The following is an 8,643-nucleotide window of genomic DNA, read 5'->3' as shown; positions in this document are numbered from 1 at the left end:
ATTGATGTTTTGTTAAGTCCCTTGGTTGTTAGGCGTCAGCCTAGGTCTTGAGTGTGAGTTGGAACCCCATGTCATCTCCTAGCATGGGGGGTGGTTCCTATTCGATCCCACATGGTCGGATGGTTTGATGCCTTCTTCCATTGGGATGTTCTTAATTGGATAGTAGTGTGCATGGATATGGATTCTATGATTCTTCATTATGCAGATAGTTGTAGAGCTGATTTCTATGTATTTGAGTTAGTATATTATATCATAATGATATTATAAATGTAAAAGAGACTATGCACTTGAACCATGTATTCTTATGTAATAGGGAATGTTGATGTAGTAGTTGAGATTATGGTCTTGTAATGGAATAAGATGTATTCATTGTATGGTTCTTGTTGTAAGATTGTTCATTAAGTAGAATAGAGATTAAAATCTATATTGGAATAAGTTTGAAATGGTTAGTCATGTATATCCATATTTTAGAAAATGGTGTTATGAGATAATCTTGTTATAAGCATTCTCATTGGAAAATAAAATTATTTCAACAATAAGCTAGAATTTGTTGTGTAGAATTGCATATTGTTTTGTATATGTCTATCTTAATGGAATGTATAAGGAAGAAAATGAATTAGATTTGTTTATGAGTTAGTTAGTGTTATTTTGATTCATATTGAGTTATATGGTTAGTGAAGAAAGTTGAGGGAATAAGAATATTTTGATTTGGTGTTTTAAAATGAACATAGAGAATCAATGGGAATATGATAGGATATGAGTTTGGTATTTCATGATTTTCATGATAAGAAAGATAGTAATGTAGTGTTGTAATAGATGTTAATGGTTTCTTGATATATATGTGTCATGTGTTAATGATACCAAATAATAGCTTTGAGATACCCGAGGGAATGGATGATAGTGAGATGTACTGTTATTTCCACTTGCATTCTATATTTCTATGATTATGGTTATGTTCATGATGTTTTAATCATTAATGTAGATGTTAATCTATGATCTTGAGTAATGATAGTTTATTATGTTGCATAAGTAGATGATTTAAAAATAAATAAATAAAATCTCTAATTGATAGTTAGTTTAGTTATTTTCTCTAGGGTATTTTGGCTGGCATTACACATTGATCTTCTAGAGGTGATATTGCTCTTATCTTTAGTACTTTTTTTAATTATTATTGGAATTCTCTTTTGCAATTCCCTTTGCACTTTGGGATCTCATCTCCTTATTGTTTTTTATTGAGGCAAACGGGTTTTACAGGGACCTGAAACACAAAGTTTTACAACCAAAATAATAGTCACAAAATAGGCTAGAACCAACAGCCAACTAGCAAACGAAACAAGGGCCAAGCCCACAAAGTAAAAAAATTATTAAAAATAACCTAAACACAAAACACAACAACAACACCCTACTTGAAAAGTGCACCAATTCTGAGTTCTTCTAGATCATCTTCCGATTTATGTCTTCAAGCTCTTCTATAATGAACCTGGAGGTACCCTATTCCTGATTCCTGCTTCTGGTTCTAGTATACAGGCCAGTCGTAGTTTGAGAACCCGTACCTTGCACACTCGAATCCTGTAATTTCTTCTTCTATTTAGTCTCCAATGGCTAGATGTTGGATAAAGGCCAAGCTTTATGATCAGCAATCATCACATTTACCTTCTTGAGCCCTTCCACACCACTATTCATTGCTTCCTTACCAAGGTCCACTAAATTCCTCAAGTTCCCTTTTATCTCTTCCAAGATTGACTCCAGATAACCAATTCTGCTCTCATGGCCAGTCTTCATAGTCTCCACATCTTCAGTTAATTTTTGTGTCATCTAGAGTAGCTTATTAGTTTTACTTGGCATAGGGTTATCGGTAAATGTATTAATCATACCCTTGATACCCTCTTTCAACATGTTAATTTCCTTACCTACCTAGAGGAAACAATCCTATTGCCCACTAACAAAATTTTTGATTAGCCACTCCAGCACTGAGTCAATAGTGGTCATCCCCTCTTTCTCTTGGTCAACATAAATAAGGATGTCAAGTTTAATTTCCTTTCCCTTGTTGTCACCAAAATTCCCCAACTTAGTCTTTTTTGGTTTTGGAGGGTCAGAAGCCTTCATTTTTAATATAATTTTATACTGTCACTACTCTTTCAATTCTTATATATGCTTAGGAATACAACAAACATATTATTTTATTGTTTTCTATATGTTAGCTACACGAGGAGGTTGGAAGATCCATAAAATGGTTTGACCATTCATGCTCAATTTCTTAGCAACACTAGTATTTTTTATTTTCTTATGTACAAGTTTATTAATGATTAACTCACTTTGTATTTTGTATCCTCTCATCTCTTCTTATCTTTCTTATTTCACTAACCACATAGATTATATCAATTTTATTCATTTGATATGAGTTAGTATCATTGCTTTATTTTTTCATCATCCTTGTGTCATGTTATGTGACTAAGTTCAAATTTTATGAAAATTTTAGATTTGGTAGCATTTTTAGACCCTTGTGTGAGATTGCAATCTTAGTGTGTTAAAGGGACTGCAATGCATCACAATGATTATTGGGTAACAAAATCCATCTTTTGGTGTCAAGTTCCTTATTTTTGGCTATTTATTTTTTTGAATTAGTTCATATATTCTATATCTATAATTCTAAGAAATTAACATTTACTTTCTCAAGTCTATTAATATAATAATAAAAATTTAATGTTAACACTTTTTCTCTATTACAATTATTCTTCATGTAAAATAAGTTTGAATTACCTAGGTTATTCATTCTTGAATAACATTAGCTTTACTCTAAGTCATCCAAGTTTGTGTTCTATGTAAAATAAGTGGATTACCTAGATCATGTCATTTTACATGATAGAGTCAAGATTGACCAAGTCAAAAGATAAATGCCATAGTAGAGTGTAGAAAATATTTATAATCACTAAGAACATATGGGATTTCTTTGAGATTACTAGTTACTATCATTTAAATAATGTAAGAGTTCCTATAGAAATATTTATATCATGCAATATTGAATAAATATTATAACCACCAAAGATATAGGAATTTCATGAAAGTACAAGAGAGATCAACAATGGAAGAATAATGTTATCCTATCGAAAGATATAAATGATAGATCAAAACAACATAATTAGATTAAAAAGGGGACCCCTTGGTTATATGGGCCAAGGTGAACATAGGATGGCATAGAATTATGACATGTGAATCTTATGACTTGAGACAAAGTGATAACTTGTCCACTTAAGCTAGAAAAGTGACGACTATCCATTAAAAGTGGTAAGTATCCTATGATTTCCCTAAGTAAAGTTAAGTAACACGTTTTTTTAAGAACTAGATGTTGAACTTACTAGGTACAATATCCCTATACCAACACCCCCCCTTTAGTACAACTTAGGGAGAATTTATACAAATGCAAGATGGGTCATGGCTACTAGGCCATATTAGGTACTCACAAACAAATAAGAGTAAGAAAAAGATATGGATACTCACTTGAGCCCACATTAAAAATATCCAAGAAGATTCTTTTTAAAACATGAAATGAAGAAAAGAATGAGGCTCTGACACACTAATTAGTCATTTGTTTTCAATACAATTACATTTCACATTCAATGGATTCATAAATTCATTAAATCTACTAGCTAACCAAAATATTAATTACAAAATAAAGTGCAACTAAACCTAACATAATATTTTTATTTTTTTATTACATCACACATTTTATGTCATATGGTAATTAATTTTAACAAATTCAAGTTTATCAAAAAAAATTGTAGGCAAAGGAAATACTTTATAGTATATTGATAGGATCCACCTATGTAATAACTCAATCCTTATGTTTAAGATTTTGGTAGAACTATATGCTTCTGAAGTAAGTGGGAATACAATTTTCTTGAACGATTGTAATAGAATCAGCTAAGATATATTTTCCCATCTGATTGTTGGGGTCACTCATGCAGATTGGTGTCTTCTTGATCCCATTCATGATCTTATTTTAGAGGTCCTTCATGCAACATTATAGTGGTTATAATTCAACAGTTATCTATAGCTTCTTTGTGCTTTTAGGATGTTCTTCATGTTCTTATTATTTTGGGACATTTTTCTTGGAGGCTTCTTAATCCTGCATTCTTTTTAGCAATTCATGTTTCTTTTTATGTATTGCATCTCTCACTTTTGGAAAGGGATATTTTACCACATGTTTTTTCTCCTTTTCTCCGCTAAGTGAGAGTTTGTTTCTTTGTACATGGGTACCTAATCAGGGATTTTGTTGTTGAGACCCATTTATACATTCATATATTTAAAAAATTTCTACGCACCCTAAGTTTCACTTAAAAGGGTTGGGGTGGGAGGGGGGGTGTTAGAGCCTATTTAGCTATTAGTTGTTTTTTACAACTAGTTATGCTTTTTTTGCTTAAGTTCACTTAGGAGTGCTTATTTTAGTTGTGCACCTTGTTTAGCTTTTATGCATCTAATTCAGCTAGAGGTGAGATTTATTGAGCTCCTCATGCTTGCACTTTAGTTCTCCTAAATTTAGCTTTGTGTCTTCTTTATAAGCACCTCATTGTACAATTGTAATTTATTATATAATCTTTTCTTAATATAACATTTTTTTGAAATATAACATTCTTTTGTGCAACCCTCATTTGTGGAAGGTGTTATTATTTGTCATTTGATCTTGCAGGCTTGTGTTGCAATCTTTTGTGTTGTAAAATTTAAAATGGTATCAAAGCTTAACATAGCTTGTCAGATCATCCCTACTTTCATGGACATACCTAGTGGTTAACAAGATCTTGAAGAATTTTGTATAAAATATTATTTTAGAAAGAAAAGAAATATATCTATAATGTGTATCACTACTATAATAGTGGCATAATATAATTTTTCTCATAATTTAGTGTACAATCAAATTGAGAGAAGGGGTTATAGAGCACATTAGATTTCACATTTAATGGATTCTCTATAATGTCTATGGAGAATGGAAAAGGTAATAAACAAATGTATAATCAAATGCAGAGAAGGGGTTCAATGTAATATAGATTGGATTAATAGTCAAAGTAAAGAACCATGAAACTGTAATATTTCAAGGTCAATATTCTATCTAGATTAAAAACTAATGTAGTTAGTATCCTAATTATGAAGTTATAGAACAAGTTGAGTGTGCACCCACTAGCGTGGAGGTAGAATCTAAATATGTGGAAAAATTCTAATTGATTATAAGTTAGTAGATGTTAAGGGTAAAATGTTTAGTAGTGTAAAGGACCTTAACAAATGGGTGACCATTATATCTATCTCCTAGAAGGTAATTAGAGAAAAGAGATGAAAATAAATTCAAAAAGTGGACTTTTGCATCGAAAAGGAATAAGGATATTAAAAATAAATTGGAGGCAAGTGAAAGAGAGTATTTTGAAATGGAATTTATTTTAGTAAGGGATTTTATATATGGAAAAGTAAAAAATATGTAGTAGTTCACGTGCTCATAATAATTAGATCGATCATGATTCATTGGATCTTATAATGTAGGAAGAAATGCAAACATAATTTTAAACAAATGAGGAATGAATTTAACTAGTTAACATGATTATAATAAGATGTAAAAGGTTTCATAGTTGATCCCATTAAGGAGGTACATACAATACCACAATGGATTAAATGAAGAAATGGTTACTCTCAAAATTGGTATTAGAGGTGAAATAAATTGAAGTAAGTACCAAAAATGAATGTTATCAAATATGCACATGCTATTTAAAAGAATAAATAGATGAATCTAGTTATGGATGATGTTAAAGAGAGATTTCTTTTCAAAAATATGACTCACTAATGTGAGAGCTACAAGATTTATTTTTGGTAGTGAAAGTCAAGGAGGAAGATGTAAATATTGAAAAATGGTTGAAAATGCAAGGTTTTAGTGCAAGGATTTTTCAATATATTTTTTAAATTTCAAGATCCAAGCATGTTAAAATAAAATAAAATATTGAAATGATATTTTAAAATAAATTAAAGAATAAAATCTAAATTAAAAAGAAACTTTCTATTATTATTTATAATAATGAGTAGACAATAGATAATTTAAAAATAACTTTAAGAGTAAAATTTAAATTAAAAAGCAACTTTTAATTATTATTTTTTTATTAAATATGAAAAAAATCTAAATTTAAAAGAAACAAATCTAAATAAAAAAGCAACTTATTATTATTATTTATTAAATGTAAAAAAAAATATAGTTTTAAATCTACATTTAAAAAACTTCTAATTTAAAAAAAAATGTTTTTAAATCTAGATTTAAAAGAAGCTTCTAATTTAAATTTTAAAATAAGACTAAATTCTAATAGATATTAACCATATGAAATTAATTAATCTATGTTAAAGGTAAAAAAAATCAAATTTGATATCTCTCCCCATCCTCTACATAAATTTATTTGTAAAATATAGGTATGCTAGTTCAATATTATTATATTCTATTATAAAATAACAAAATTTATGAGACTAAAAACTTTAGTAAATTTTGAAGGTTAGACGAGAAAATTTCTAAGACCACCCACTTTAAAATACTCTTCAAAAATTTCAATAACACTGATAAAATTTATTTACAAAACCCTTCAATTGCAATGCATGAAATCTAGAAATCATCAATCTAATTTTTTTTTTTTTTTTTTTTTTAATTGTAATGGTTTATCAATTCGAATATTTTAAAGACATTAGGGGAAGAGCACTAGTAGCCATCATAACTAACTTCGCGCACACACATATCCTAAATGGTACATTGGATTTTGACTTTTCTTTTTTAGTTGTCTTCGTATGCGACTTAACTGCTTATAGCTATTGATCTGGCTTCTGGATAGTAATGATGCACACTGTGGAATCAGTTATACGCACAAAGGTAAAAAACTACACATTTCCAAGTGTCGCCTGATACCTAACTAAAGATGTTCCAGTAATTGTCAACTCAAAATTGCCAGTACTTGTTGACAAATGTCCCAATAGTGGTGCACAAATGTTCCAATAGTGGTACACAAATGGGACAAATGTCCCAATAGTTATGGACAAATGGGCCAATTAATTACAAAAAAAGATCGGCTATTGGTACAAAACAAATTTATTAATGGTGTTTTCACTATGATGGCTATTGGGGGGTCAACATGACAATAAGGTGACGTTTATTGGAACTATGGTATCTATTGGTGCTCTTCCCCTAGAAGGTTTCTAAGACATTGGAATGATGATTGAGTTTGCTTTCGATTTTCTCACGCGTGGGCACGACGTTTGAGTTTGCGTTTGATTTTCTCATGTGCAGGAACATCATTTGAGTTGGAGTTTGAATTTGGGAACTGTTGACCGCTGACCACTGACTGTAAAGGGAGTGTTTATTGAAACGGAAAATGGTAGAAAAACAAAACAGAGACAAATAATATATTATATATTATATATGAATGTTAAATTTATATTTTATATTACTTGTTAGATAAGATCATTTGTCAAATTTAAGCTTGATATAGGGAGACAAATAATATATTATATATGAATGTCAAATTTAAATTATATATAATTAATATTTATAGATTAAACTATAATATTGACAGTAATAGTAATAGCAATATCTAAACTCAACTTAAAATTAGTATTTAGAAATATACTCTCTATATATAAGTTATATAAATTTATAATTTAATTACTACAAACAATATTTATAATTAAATTAATATTAATAATTTTGATGTTATTTTATTATGTATGTATGTAATATTTATCTATATTTATAAAAAGAAAAATATTATTTATTTATATATATTTTAAAAGTTAAAAAATATTATTATGAAAATTTATATATAATGTAATCTTAAAATAATTTAATTATACATTATATATTATAATATAGTTATTATTAAAATAAATTAAAAGAAAAAATTTAATTTTTTTAAAATATATTTTAAAAAACAATCAAATAATAAAACAGCTTGGTGACATCAGTCTTAAACCACACACTAAACAACATATTAAGTTTAGAGAATGTTAATCAATTTTATACGCTTAATAAGAAAAAAATGGGCAACACTTGCTGCTGCTGCTCATGCTCATCCCCCCAAAAAGATTATCAAGATGTTATGGAGAAACTGATCAAAGTGGAAGAGATGAGCCACATCTATGAATTGATTTCTTACATCGATGACCTCTTGAATACCATTGACCAGGGAAGCATTCATTCAATTGCCCTTCTTTCCAAGATAATCGAGTGACTTCTTCTATCACTTCTGGTATGCAACCATTTTTTAATAATGTAATCCATATATGCAAGGTATGCAACCATTTTTTAATAATGTAATCCATTTCCTTATCATTACGCCTATTGATTCACACATTTTGAGTATTTGTGGGAACGAAAGTATAAACGTGTAATCTAAAACAATCTATCAATGTTTATGCGTGCAGAGGGACACTCTGCCAATGCTTAACCGTGAAACACGGAAATTGATGATTGATATAACAAATCAAGCAGGGCGGATTCAGTGGGTGGGAATAACGCTTTCAGTTGTAGGTTTTGTGTTGGAACGAATTGAGCAAGTTTCTTCCAACAGAGAGGAATGTACAGAGTTGCTGAAATACATGTGTAACTTTTGATGGGTACATAGATATTTCGCTGCT

The sequence above is a fragment of the Cryptomeria japonica genome, chromosome 9 (genome assembly GCF_030272615.1).
Source record: "Cryptomeria japonica chromosome 9, Sugi_1.0, whole genome shotgun sequence".
NCBI classification, from domain to species: domain Eukaryota; kingdom Viridiplantae; phylum Streptophyta; class Pinopsida; order Cupressales; family Cupressaceae; genus Cryptomeria; species Cryptomeria japonica.
The sequence above is the reverse complement of the archived record's forward strand: the minus strand, read 5'-3'. Positions refer to the sequence as shown.